Genomic DNA, 15,004 nt, shown 5'->3' with positions numbered 1-15,004 from the left:
CTCAGTTACTCTTCTCTTGTTGCTGGGACAAATCCCCGACACCCAAAATGAAGGAAAGAAAGGTTTACTTATCTCACAGTTACTGGAGGTTTCAGTCCATACAAGGCTGGCTCCAAGGCAGACTGGCACATGGCAGAGGGCAGCAGTTCATGGCGGCAGAATACTGCAAAACATCATGAGCAAATGGGAGGAGTAGAGGCAACAATGGCCACAGAGAGGAAGTCTGTCTCCCTTAAGTTGGATTCAGGCTATCTGCCCTAAGCTGGGTGTAGTACTCAAACTCATAATCCCAGCAGCACTCACACTCATAATTCCAGTGGATCATGAGTTAATCAGAAATTATAGAAGTCCACCCCATGATTGCATGAAGCTTTGTGGGGGACAACTAGACACAACTCATAACATCCATCTAGTAAAAAGATAGGATTGGTAAATTTCCATATTGTCTAATTTTTGAGCAGGTTTAATTTTAGCCCTGATCTATTTTGTAAATGTATGTAGCCTTTTGAGGTTCGAGTTTGTATTGGGCAATCTTCTAAAATGTCCTCTTTGAAGAAGGCCATAAGCTCAGTGTATGCCGAGTCTCAGAGCCTTGGCAGAAAACTTTAGGGAGAATATTAGATTTGACATTTGATTATCTGCTGGAGTACCTTAAGGAATGTTATATTTTCTTCTGTGGTTTCTCTATTTTCATGCCATAAAAGCAATGCATTTAAAAAGAGGTATTTTATATTTTGCCAAGAATTTTCATTGTTTTCACTGGGAGAATCTTTCAGGTTATACTGTCTGCCACAGGGATGGAAAAAAAAAGCATGAGATTTTAAAATAGTAATGTCATATTTTTGGAACAGATCATTTAAAAAAAAAAGGATGAAAAAAGAAATAGCTTCTCTGGAAAGAAAGATGAGAAAAAACAGGACATGAACTTTGAGGAAAGAGAGATTAATTAGTGTTTTCAGGTTATTAATCATGTCTTTCTATAAGAAATTTAACTGTGTTTGGAATATAAAGAAAGAGGACACAGAAAAAGTGTTTATGATAGAGTCAAGCTTTTGCAATAGCGGAACTGTAGCTTAGCAAAACCATAAGCACTTTTGAAAAAATATCAAGGAAGGGCTATATTTCTTAGCCTAACTAAAATAAGGCAAAATAAATTCTGGAAGATTTCCTTTGCGTGCGTAGATTTTTTGTTGTGTCAACTTGGTGTGGTTATGTCCCATTTATTCAATAAAACACTAATCCAGCTTTTGCTTGGAAAGGATTTTGCAGATATAATTAAAACCTTTAATCAGGTGACTGTACGGAAAGGAAAGGTAGACTGGGCTGAGGTAGCTGGGGGATCTAAAGCATCACTGATGGAGGAAAATGAATGACAAGGGAAGAAGCAAAGAAATACTGGCTGCGGGTGACAGCTCCAGCCTGTGTCACTAGGTTCCAACCTACCGTGTGATCTTCTCCTGACTGCCTTCCGTATGGATTTCTAGAACAAAGTCTTTTTTTTTTTTTTTTTTTTTTTTTTTGGTGGAACTGGGGATTGAACTCAGACCCTTCCGCTTGCCAGGCAAGCGCTTATCCTACTGAGCCATCTCCTCTTCCCTATGGATTTCTGACAGCCTTAACGAAGACTATAAAATTTACATCGATACCTTCAAATAAAGTTTTTCTTTTTTCTCTCTTCCCACCTTTCCAAAAACCAATGTGTACTGAATTCCTGGTTAAATGATCTTCTGCCCAAATAGTTCTTAGAAAGGGAGACTATTAATCTGTATTTTTATTTATTTATTTATTTTTTATTGTTTTGTATTTTAGGGAAGGGTCTACAGGGTGTTCAGGGTCTCACTATTAGATCGGACTCATAGTGATCTGCCTGTTTACAGCCTCCCAAGAGCGGGGATTACTGCCACCATGCCCCGTCTCAGTTGCCATGTCAGCATGCCCCGGGGGCAGGGCCAGCATGGTAGGCCTGGGTCATCTGTATTTTTAATTCTTGTCTGTGTTTGGATAACTATAATAGCAATAACAAACATTTATTAAGCTCTTTCTTGAAACACTTGTCATTATCAAGTGCCAAGACAGGATGCTTGTTATTTTCCTTCTATACTGAAGGATTTTATAAATGCTATTACCTTCCTTCTTTTCTCCTGCATCTCTGAATGTGGAAGCAGTGTATAATTTGCTTTTCTTGTGTTTAACCCACTTTTTCAGTGATCATGTCCAGATTTATGATTTAAATACTGTACCATCTTTTTCTGTTGACTCTCAAGTTTAAATGCTGTCAAGAACTCTCTTGTAACATGAGACTCAGGACAACTGGTCACCTACGTCACATTTCATCTTGCCTTTCCTGTGGGCATGACAATATCTCAATGAATTCTCCATCTCCACTGTCCATACTCAGAACCTTGCTTGTGCCGAAGTCTCTGATATCATAGCTACTGGTGATGCCGTTCTGCCAAGTCAAAACTCTTGCCATCTCGGTGACTTCTTCTCACACACTACAGCCATGCAATCCCTTATAAAGTTTTCTAGCTTTTATCTTGAGAAAGAAATCTAGACTCTGGGTCAGCTCTCATCACCTCCACAGCTTCTTTCTTAATCCAAGTGCAGTCACCTTGTCTCCTTCTTTCAGCTGCCTCCCTTCAGCCCTTGCTGCCTCCACCATGGCTTCATTTTACTCCATTGTTTGTTTTATAGTCACAGTGATCCTTTCGAAAATCTGAACTTGTCATCCCAGGTGCAGAACCTTTGAGTGCTTTCTGTTCTTTTATGTTCTTCAGTGCTGGGAATGAAATCCAAGACTTCACACATGTGAGGCAAATGCTTTGCCACTGAATTATACTTCTAGCCCAGCTTTTCGTCTTCTTCAGTGAGGAAATCCAAGCACTTCAGGGACTGCTAATGTTCTTCTCAAATTCTCCTCTACTCCACTATCTTTTCCTTAGAATACTTCATGAATTTGCGTGGCATCCTTATGCAGGGGCCATGCTAACTTCTCTGTATTATTCTAATTTTAGTATATGTGCTGCAAAGAGAGCACTTTTCCTTAGAGATAGATACTGTCCTTTTAACCTAACTCATTTTTTTCTAAGGGAAAAGTTAAAATTAAGACTGAAGCTTTGATTACTGATAGATAATATTTGTCACACTAATAAATTAATGTTGAATTACAGCTATTTGGACACCAATTTAGGACACTGACTTAAAATTCAGGGAATGTTTCATTGGTAAAAATTATATGCAAAGTGAAGACCAGACAAGGTGTCAGTTTTAGCCACCTGACTGCCAGTAATGGATTGCTAGAAAGCTTCTCAAGTGATAAGGGAAGAACCCAAGCTGAAATGGGTTGAACAAAAAGTGATGAAATGAAGGTAAGAACTATAGACACTTTTTCTCAAATTCACTGTTAAGTAGTGAAGAGGGAAAAAAAGATAAGGGGGAAGATATGAGAGCCAAGAGAATGATTGTAATTTCTTAAGATGTAAAGGAAATTATACATGTCTAAAAGCCATTAGAATAATGCAAATGAGAGACAGGAGTTGAATATAAGAAAGGAAGGTTATTTGATGGGATGGGGTAGAAGTCTGAGCAGGAGTGCATTGATTGTCCTGTATTATTTCGTGTGTGAAAGATGGGATCTCCACAGGAAGTAGAGAGGTGAGAAAGGGCCCCAGTGGCTGTAAGGCAGGCTGTAGAAGAGATTGGAGGTTTAAGGGCATTTTGGAGTCTATTAAATCATGTTATGAAATCCCAGAGAGTCAAATCAAAAATTTTAAATATAACTATGTATAATATGCCATCAGCCTTTGTTTCTGAATTTTCTCTTTTAAATCTATACTTCAAGTTAGTCCCATAAATTGGTGTTTTTCTAGGTGCTGGTTACTTAATTCTGATCTCAATGAGTATTGGATAGTTCAAGGTTATAAAATGATTCTTGAGAAGTAGGTTGTGTCTTTTTAGTTCTATTATATTCTCCCATTTTATGTTCATTATGATTTAGAATTTATAATTATTTAGTAAACTGGTTTCATTTCCTTCCTTTTATCCGCTTATTAACTCTTTAGTTTTCTTTTCATTACTGGGACAAAATACCTGACACAACAATGTAATGAAGAAAAAGGTTGTTTTGGCTGCTCATTTTAGAAGCCTTCATCTACATTTTTCTGGCTCCAAAAAGAGACACTGTGGTGGAAGGGTCTGGCGGAGGACAGTTTCTCACCTCAGGGCAGACAGAAAACAGGAAGCAAGAAGGAGCCCGAGACCCATTTCCCCAGAGAGCTACTTCCTCCAGAGAGGACTCTCATCCTAATGACCCATTCCTGATGAAGTTCGTGTCTACATGATCTGATTACCTTCCAAAGGCCCTGCCTCACACACATGAACCTTTTGGCACACATTTCTGATCCAAAGTGCAAGATTAACATTTACAGTCAAAACTCATATAGGCAAAATGTACTTACTATATTTTCTGGTCTGAGTTAAGAAGATATTTAATTGATAATTTTCACATAGAATGTAGCTAGAGGGGGTTGGGATTTAGGGGCCAGAGTACAAGTTACATGGGTGTGTTCACTGTGTGGATGTTTATGAAGCATCATGCTCATGTTTTATGCACATTTTATATTATAATATGGACACAGACCTAAAAATATATACAAGAATAGTCAATTGTGTTCACCCTATACATAATAGTATTAGGGATATATGAATGATATTCAAATAAAACCAGTAATCTGTATGATGCTAGAACTGTATATAGTATGTCACCACATTACTCTATTAAAACTATCATCTTAAATATTTCCAGTAAACAAATGCAGTGGTTTATTTTGGTAGATATTATACATATACTTTATTTTATTTATGTTTTTATTAGTATCTTTTGTAGTATGGAATGTCCACACTTCTTTTGTGGAGGTGGTGCAGGAAGCAAAAGCAGTCACAGGTTACAAGATCGAAGTGGGAGTCATTGCAATCCAAGGCTTGAAGTTATATTCTAAAGCTACAGTGATAAAAAGAAAATGGTACTGGCATAAAAAGAGACATGAGAATCACTGGAACAGAAGAGAGGATATAGAAACAACTCCAAGCATATTCAATATTTGACCTTTGACTAAGGGACCAAAAACATACATTAGAGGAAGGATAGCTTCTTTAATAAATGGTGTTGGAAACACTGGCTATCCACATGCAGAAGATTGAATCAAGGTCCTATGTTCGCGAGCCACTAAACTATATTTCTTTACATCCTGGACTCTACTTTTGTGGATCTCTAGTCTAAAATATCTTCTTTCTTTTATGTAGATCCTATAAAGAACCCATCATTTTCTGAATTTTTAACAATTGTTGCTGCCTGGATGACTCTTAACATCACCTTTATTATCATTTTCTCTTCACTATGTGTAGGATTAAAACTAAGAGTTGCACCCGACAATATGTACTGTTATGAAATCACGTGCACATCTCATTCTCTTGTTGTCCTGCCTCCTTGTACACTTATATGAAAACTCTTTCATAGTATAAGTTTTTGATATTGTGTGAGCTTTGTTCCTTTGTATTGCAAGAAGTGATATTATTAGTGAGCACTTGGAAAACATTAGCTTTTCATAACAATCTTGCCATGAGCAAACTTCTTTGCATTGTATAATAGCTAGTTTTAGAGGACAAATTGTTTGTTTATTACTGATTATAGGTGATAGTTCATGTCATTATAAAACTTGTAGTAAAAGGTTGGAATCTTGGATTTTTTAAAGGGGGGGCACATTACATTTATTTTTCATATTAAGGCCTGTTGGTGTTCGGCTATGCTTTTCTTGTTCTTTTTGTAACTTTTAATGGATAGCATTCTGTTCAGACATTTTCTGTTTTTCATGCTCTGAGTACCATCTTGACTTCTCAGAAAATCATAAGCTGGTAAATGGATATTACAAATGTTTTTCATACTCACTTTAGCTTTCAGGGCAAGAAGTCAGCATTTGTTGAAAATCTAAGATGACATCTAATGATTTTATGGAAAGTATGAGGCCAAAGAAGCTCTTGATACTTGCTTATTACAATTCTGTGTGCACTGAAGATGTTTCATGTAGAGAATAGAAAGATAGGAAAACATCTTCATCATTATTTTAGGAGACATTACAGAAAACAGTATTTTTTGGGGTTCCCAAGGTCTCTCTAGTCATTGAAAAATATTAATCTTAAGTACAGAAAACAACTATTGCAGCTGCAGGAAAAATATTAGTTCATATTTGGTAATCAAGGTACAGTTATCACTGCCCATGCTTTGGAACTAAACACAACAACTTCGTACTAAATTCTATAGTTAGTTTTTGTATGAAAGAAGGTTTGATGTGAAAACAGTTTGATGTAAAGCTATGAGTTAATTTTTTTTGGAAAATGATAGCACATACTCTATCAAACTTATGAGATACTGTTAGTGTTTGAATAAGAAGTACAAAATTATAATTAAATATCATTTTCTTTTTTTAATGCATCTTATCATTTTATTTTATTTTATTTTTTTGTTTTGGTATCAGGAATTGAACTTAGGACCTTGAGCTTGCCAGGCAGTTACTTATGCCACTAAGCAATATCTCCTTCCCTTCTATTTTCTTCTATATCATAGATCAACTTAACTTTGGTCTTTGGGAAATAAATAAAGCTGTTCAAAGTAAGAAATGGAATAAAGTAGCAGTATCTTATGACAAAGAAATATAGAATTTTATAAATAGTAGCTTAAATTAAATCACCGTTTAACTAGAAATGTATTGATCAGTATGGGCCTGGAATATGGGAATATGGAGTGGTAGACAATGTCATGCAAAAGTACAGAGAGGAAGTCTATAGTGCTGGAGGCAGGGTAGCTCCTGGAGCCTATGGTCCCAGGCTGGGTAGTAGCTCACTATAAGGGGTGATCCTGAAAAACTGACAGAAAGCTGTGAGTAGGCAAGTCTTGAAAACTCATTCCAGGAGCATTCAGCATTATGTGACACAGATGCATACTTTGTTACTGAATTTGAATTCAAGAACTGTACTTACGGTAGTAGGCAGGTGTTTAAGTTACCATTTCCTGGGCGATGACCTAGCAACTATACTGGAGGTAGGACGTATTCCTGTACGGTGAATTCAAGGCAGGACTGGAAGCATCAGTTAACTACATGACAAAGGTCTATTACAATAAACTTTCTCTTGTAAGGACATACTTAATCTTAAGCCTGGAGCAGGGCTGAGTGAGGGTCAAGTGTCTACAGTTGTGGACAGAGAGACAAAATACTGTTTTATGCACTTTATAACTACCCTTATATGTTTGAACTTCACTTGAACACTTCATGAAAGAAAACTAGGCAATCATTACAGAATATTCCAGACCTAAATTTGTGTGCAATTTGAAAAATACTTGAGAATATTACAAATGTTCACTTCTTTTAAAAATGACCTGCTTTCAATTAAGTATTTTTGATTCTCCCAGATAGAATCACTGTTACAGTATTGTCAGAGGGACCCAAAAATTTCAAAGGACAATGATAAGAGCAAAATAACATGATATAACACTTCTTATATCATCTACATATCTATAGGCTACTAATTCCTTAAATGGTAAATGATGTTTTTAGGTTGCATATAGATAATTATAACAGTCTGTCATATACATTCAAGGAGACGTGAGCTTCTTATGAAATTAAGCAACACTTGTTTTACGTTAGCAGCTCAGTTTATTCTGCTCAAGGGGAAAGTAAGTGTTCTGAGTAATGAATTCATCAGCTTGATGATGTTTAATTTACTTTTAAAGGAGAAACAAATATTATAAAATAAGCCTGAGAAATAAGAACAAAGAACAATTTATAATGTGAAAAAATAACAGAAAAAGTCACTTGAAGGTCAAAAACTTCAAGGATATTTTTTTTTGAATGAAAGGTTTAGGACAAACAAATCACAAAAATTATAAATTGCCTTTTCTCCATTTAGCTGAAGGTTTATTCTCTGGAGAGTGTGTGCAGTGTCTGCCAAGGAGGAAGTGCACTGTGGCAGGAGCCTTTCCTTCCCTTCCTCTGGGGTACGCTCCCGTTCCCAGGATCTCTTGCTACTGTCTCTTGAGTCAGCCTTTAGAGCACAAATGAAGAGAAGCAGCTGTATCAGTCCTGTCACCCTGAGAGGTGAATGGGCTGCCACTTCCAATTTTGTTGCCACTAACTTATGTAGCTGAAGACACCAGCGTCTATGGGCACTGTCACTCATCCAAAGAGTTATGTACAGCCTGGTGAGCTCGTAATGACGGTATAGGGTTACCTCTTCAAGATGAGCTTTCTGTCAAGGCCATAATTCCTATGAAATTGGCCTGAGGAAATATAGTCCACTCAGTTTCAGATACAATAATAATTAATTTTAGTCAGTAGAGTATATAGAGAAGTGACAGCATTATTGCTGAATACACTAAAAAAAGAAATTTGTTTAATTAGATGACAGTAGGAAAAGTCATGTGTAGAATTTTAATGACAATCGATATTGGAAACTTTTGGCTTTAGGCCAAACTAGGTAAAGACAAATTTAAAAAGTAAATTATAGGAATGAATGAAGATAATTTAGTAATAAGATAAATCGAAAGGAGGAAATGCTTTTATTTACAAAGCAGGTAGGCTATATTTTTCATTGCTTTGTTTTTTTCCTTCTTCATTTTTTTAAATGTATTTAGTAAAGGGTCTCACTACACAGATCAAACTCGTGATCCTCCTGTTTTCAGCCTCCCAAGCGCTGAGATTACAGGCCTGCACCACCACGCCCAGTCTTCCTTTCCTTCATTTTGAGTCAGCGGCATCACAGGCCTCTCAATGATCACACACACTCTGTATGTGCAAAAAAAACTAGGAATTTTGCCAGGAGCAATTGTTTCATTAGACAGTGTGGTATTATGAATAGGTTAACTTATCCTGCAACCCAAGCAGTGCCTACATGTATGTCGATGACTTCCTGTGGCTTTTTAAAAACTCTTACTCGATCAAGTCCTTTGTGGGTTTGGGTGAACCTTCAAGTAATCTGGCCTCCACCCTGAGGACTCCAAGCGATTTATCCTTTTCAGTTCCACCAGCTTATATAAAGCTAGTGGGTACGGCCAACTCCAGTGACACATTCCACCTATGCTTTCATTTCCTGAGGAATCAAACATCCATACGTAACACATGCAGGTAGGACGGTAAAACCTTTCATGTACCTGGAGGTAGAGATGACAATAGAGTACGAGGTAACCATTGTGCTATTCAAAATAAGCTTTACCAGAAGATGTTAGCAAGCCTTTGTACAGGAAGTCGTCATTATCTACCCTGCTACTTAAATTGTCTTGCTTGACAAGAAACTTAACACTGTTTTTCTACTATTTCCATGAATCTCTGTTTTGATAAGGTCTCTAAATTCTCACAGTGCTTCTTGTAGGAACTACTTAGTCTAGAGTCAGAAAAAGTTCAGTGAAATGACTGAAATAAAATGAAAGTAAGATTACGGAAAGTCATCAGAAAGCTTGTCTAATTTTCTTGACATATAAGAATAAAAAAGGGATTGCCAGAATTTAAGTAATGAATTAAAAGTATTAAACTCCCTGTTGTTCTATGAAGCATCAATATTACAGACAAGGTTGTGCTCCTTAACAAACAACTCTAAACTTATAGCTACTCAATAAAACAAGTTTATTTTGAGGACATGTAATGGGGACGCACCTAAAGATTTGTGGTATGGGGGAAAAGATAATGAAAGATTTGTGGGAACACAAGCCTAGATGATGAATTTTCCTCTCTTATATTCTATTTACTGATAGTAAACAGTTTTTGTTTTCCTTTGCAGATACATTTTGCAAATTCAGCTTCTTGATATGAAAGTTTAGCCACCTTCCACTCCTTTTAGGATTACTTACGTGCACTGTCAACACATTTTAAGCCTTTATTTGGCAATTAACATTTTTATGCATGTTTTTTTCCTTTTAATAAATATTAGCTTTTAAACACTAATCAGTGGAACATGAATAGAAGTAGTTATTGTCTGGGAAAATGGATATGATGTAGGTATTGGCTTTTGTTCCAGTGAACATAGAGATTTATCGACTTAGGAGATAAGGTCAATATTTGCCTTGAGAGACAATAAATCTAGATGTTCAACAAAATATAAAGTCAATATTTGTGTTAATACCTATGTTTTGAATACCTGTCCAAAATCTCTGGACGTTTCTCTACACTTGAGTCTCCTGATTGTTGAAAACTGTGTAATCTAAATAGACCTTGAAACAAAGTTTGAAACTAAGACCAAAATAAATACCAGTGAAGATCTCAGAAACAGGCATGAAGTCGTTTTCATAACAGTCTTTTTCTGCAAGTCTTTTCTTTGAAATGGATAAACTTTGAAAAAAAATGAGAGTCATTAAAATAGGCAATATTTGAGTTAACACCATTACGCTAAAATGTATCTAGCAGCTATAATGTATATAACAGATCAAGAGCACCACAGTCCCTTAACAAAGCGCTGCTACTGCTGCTGCTTGATTCTACCTGCTACCATCTATTGTCTCTTTAAGCTTCCAGGACATGTCTGTAAATCTATCACCATCTTTTTAAGTACGGTGCTCATAATGATATTACATTGCTTTTCCCCTTAGGGATAGCCATTTTATTAGTGCAGCCACATGATTGATTAGAGTGCTCCCTCCATTAAGAGGCACCTGTTATGTATAGACTGCATAATATTGATTTCAGAGGCCAAACTTTCTAGTAAGAGCTTGCAATCATCAAAACAAAACTAAGTATTGTCAACTCGGTATCCCTCCCTGTCAACTTCCTGTCAGTAGCTTATCTACCTTGCAAATCACCTCAGCTAATCAATGCAGAGTTCATTGACTTTTCTGTGTCCTTAATCTTCTGCTTTTAATGCACAATGAATGTTTGAGCCCATGCTCTTAACTTTATCCTCTTCCCTCTGTCATTGAAATTGTCAGTGACTTATTTTAATAGATAAAATAGTTTCTTAACTAGAAACCAGCATTAAAAATTGGATAGGAAACTCAGAATGATAGGGAATGAAAACAAGATAAGCCGCAGAAAATTAATGTGAGCAAATATTTAACTTACAGATACTTAAAAAAGAAAAACACTGCTGTCATAGTCCAAAAAAATGATGTATTTGTGGGAGCCACCCTCCCCTTCTTTCCATGATAATAGAACCTGAAGTCATTGCTCCAAAACACACTTGCACTGGGTCAACATGCTGGTTCCGGAAAGCTAGTCTCAGGTAGCTTTTGGAAAAGTTACTAAAGCTAAACTGTCACTAACCACTTTCCATGACAACTGTACCTGCCGTCGTACAGATTAAGATTTTTAAAACTCTTATCTGAGTCTCACTGAACACAAACATCTCAAAAAACAACCTTGATGTCCCAAAGTGGTTGTGCATTGATTACCTATGATGCATGGCAAACAGATAGCTGTGCTGTCCGGAAGTGGAAGCTGCTTCTCACATATGTGCAGCATCTTGCCGCCTAATCTACTGTTGTCTTCCTATTTGTAAGTCATTTGATAGTCTGAAACGTGGCAAGCATTATTAATTTTATATATACATTCCTAGAGAATATTTACCCAGGTACTCATTCACTTCTAACTTTAAAGGAAGTCTTTGATGCCTATTATAAGTTACTTTATGTATTTTCTTGGTTTATCCCAAGTTTAATAGACTTTTCCTCATAAAGTTTATATACAACAAGACATTAAGAAAGCAAAAAAACATAAAGAAATCTCTATTGATGACATACACAGAAGTTAAATAGGAAAATGCACAGAGGATGTCAGAGCATAAAACAGGCAGAAGTAACCTGAAAAAATGACCTTGGGAGTGATAACTGAAAGATGACAACAATTTAATTTGGAAAAAGAGATCTGTAGGGAGAGAGTGGGCAAAGAAAAAGCATGGACTATTGAAGGCTCACAGACAGACAGGAGCACAGCTGATTAACAGAACTGAAAGAATGGGCCCGGCTGAAGCAAAGTGAATTTGAGGAAAAGAATCTGAGGTGAGGCTGAACAAACTGACAGGGAGAAAATCACTCATTCAGGAGGTCCCTAAAGGTCACCTCACAGTTTCTTCCTTTATCCAAAATGGAAAACATTTTAATCTGGAGCATGGCATGACTGGTTTTGCATTTTAGATGAACGGGCCCTATGGAGAATGGATTAGAGGGGCAAGAGTGGCTGTCAAGACTTGAGGGAGAATGGATTAGATGGTAGCACACTGCTTGAGATCCAGGTCTGTGCTAGACCTGATAATGAAGGGGATTAGGAAGGAGATTGCAAAGATGGAGGAAAGTGGATGTGCTGGGGGAAGGCTGAGGAAAGTTTTTGTATTGGAAGGTGAAAAATAGGGATTTATCAAAGGAAGATTTCCAAGTTTGTGTGTCCGTAGAGTATTAGGTTTGAATTTAGTACATCTTCGCTGAGCTATATCCCCTAGCCCATTTTTTTATTTTTTATTTTGTATTATGCTTGGTGCAGGGACTCACTACACAGCTTGGACTTGTAGTGATCTTCCTGTTTTTGGCCTCCTCAGTCTCGGTGGACAGAGCAGCTGGGCAGGCAGGGCATGTTGTGCTGGGGATTGGACATGGGTCCCTATGCTTGTCTAAGCAGGCAGTCTGCTGAGCTATCTTGCCAGCCTTCCCAGCCTATTCTTTAAATTATTATTTTGTGAGAGGGTCTCATTAAGTTGCTAAATTGCCCAGTTTGAGCTTGAATCTGTGATCCTCTTGACTGTGCCTCTCAGAGTGCTGGATACTGATATGCCCCCCAGGCCTAACTTACCTGACAAAATGGAAGATTTCTTTAGTAGAAGGAAAGGGCAAAATTTTAAATATGTGCAATTTGAGTTTCCTTTGTGGTGTTCAAGTGTCAGTGGAAGTTTCATTGATGGGTTTGTACTTATGGAGCAGTTTGTGATGGAGTAACCAATGGTCAGCTAATGATACCCAGCTGAACCACGACAGAATGGTTCTGGGTGTGACTCTGGGTGTGGAAGGCCGACTTGAGGATTGTTGTCAATAGTACAGAAGGAGAACTGAAGGCGAAGATGGTGTGCAGTTGATTCTCCTGGAGGAGCTTGTTACGCTGGTTTTTCTGATATGAACTCAGCTGTTCTCACTGTTGGAGGAGCTCAGGTCCTGGCCATTGCTGAGGATGGTTGATATTCTTTTTGGGAGAACTCTGATCTGAACAAGGTCAAGCTCTGACCTTTAGTGTCTCTTCCTGACTTCAGTGCAGATCCCTCAGCCTGCTGCCACAGATCCTTCACCCTACTGAAGCACACTTTCTAGCTTCTACCACTGGTCTTCGAGTCTTACCAGTACAGATCCTTGATACAGATCTACATGAGACAGTTATGGGCTTCTGCTGCTCCAAGATGAGTTCTGAAGAGGCATGACATTGTCCAAAGCCCTTGGTGTCTTCCTGGTTCGTGGCGGTCACTTGAGTGCTGTATCCACTTGACTTGTGTAGGATATCACCATGGGATCCAGGCCCTCAGCAGGATTCTCTAGGTCTCTAACACATGGACAGCTCTCTTGTACTCCTCTGCATTTGACTTTTTGGGTGAATGTTATAAAATAGTCCTATGAATTATGTGTCCTGTATTAAATCTATACCCCTGCAAACACTGGACTACACATAACAACATACTTCTAGTCCTGGATATGTACGTGTGGATTACAACCAAAAAGATAAAATAGAATGGAAGAGGAGACTAACATCAATTCCTGAAAAATTTAAATGCTTAAAGACTGAGTTAAAGCAAATAAATTGGTATAAAAACTTAAAGAGTGGGTCAAAGAGAGTACAATTTTCTATCAGATTTAACGTGTGGTTAATGGGAGACTTGGGTACTTATTTAGATGGTGTAGTGGCAGGGAAATCTTGGAACTGAATTAGATTAGAAGAGTAAATAGAATAAGAAAAGGTAGAAATAATGAGTGACTTTGCGAATCAGGGTTGTAGCTGTTGCAAAAGGGGAAACACACATACTGTGGATGTTCAGTGAACACTTGTGCATTGAGAAAAGAAGAAGGAATTGGAATTGAATTATTTCTGCTTATTAGGCTTTTCATTTATCCTTCTCAGTCATCCTGTGACTGCTGTCTTGTGACTATAATTTTTCATAGGAGAAGCTGAGATTTGGAGATGTTGCGCTACTGCTTAGGTTTTATACAACCAGGATGTGTCGTAGAACAGAATATGAGTAAATTTTATTTTCAGATTTGTTCTTTCCCGAAATTATCATCTTATTTGACCACAAAAGTCTTTTTATCCATAGCCTGTGGAGATTTTGAACATATGTTTTTTGGATTCAACTTCCTCTGGCCTGATAAGCTGCACATGGAAGATCAATTTGGATCAGAGATTTTCATTCCTGGCTCTTTCTTCACTCACCCGGAGTGCTTTCCACAAAGATGAATTCCTTACCTCCTTCTGGAGCCTCTGGTGCAGTCTCTGTATGGGTGTTTTAAAAAATGACTCAAGTGATGCTGGTATATTGGTAAAATTGAGAAAAAGTACTTTGGATTGTCACTAGATCATTAATTAATTAAAGCCCATGGGCCTAAGTTATAGCCACATTTCTTCTGGTGAAATTTCATTAGTTTAACTGTGAATGCCTATTTTGGAGGATAGAGTGACCCATGCACAGTGGGACATAGCCTGGTGAATACAGCACTCAGTGACTGCCACGAACCAGGAAGACACCAAGGGCTTCGGACAATGTCATGCCTCTGCAGAACTCATCTTGGAGCAGCAGGAGCAGGCTTTACACTCTTGGTGTGGTACGTCTGCAAGCAACTCTGCTAACAGAGGCATTTTTCTCACCAGAAGGGAAAAGGAAAGACACAATCTCAGCATAGACAGAGGGTCTGACTTAGGTGCCTGATGTGTAAACTTCAAAAGGGGCTCAATTGTGAGCAGCCCCTAGGATATGAATCTGTACGTCTGATGGTCTGAAGGTGTTG

General features: G+C 37.6%; 1 non-coding gene across 1 annotated transcript; it reads right to left on the bottom strand.

The window, feature by feature from the left end:
* Nucleotides 1-2,932: 2,932 nt before the first annotated feature.
* LOC111816046 lies at nucleotides 2,933-3,037 on the bottom strand. The gene has a single exon (XR_002820583.1). It is a non-coding gene; the product is annotated as a U6 spliceosomal RNA (small nuclear RNA).
* Between the last annotated feature and the right edge of the window lie 11,967 nt (nucleotides 3,038-15,004).

The sequence above is a fragment of the Octodon degus genome, unplaced genomic scaffold (genome assembly GCF_000260255.1).
Source record: "Octodon degus isolate 3935 unplaced genomic scaffold, OctDeg1.0 scaffold00025, whole genome shotgun sequence".
In the NCBI taxonomy this organism is placed as follows: Eukaryota; Metazoa; Chordata; class Mammalia; order Rodentia; family Octodontidae; genus Octodon; species Octodon degus.
The sequence above is the reverse complement of the archived record's forward strand: the minus strand, read 5'-3'. Positions and strand labels throughout refer to the sequence as shown.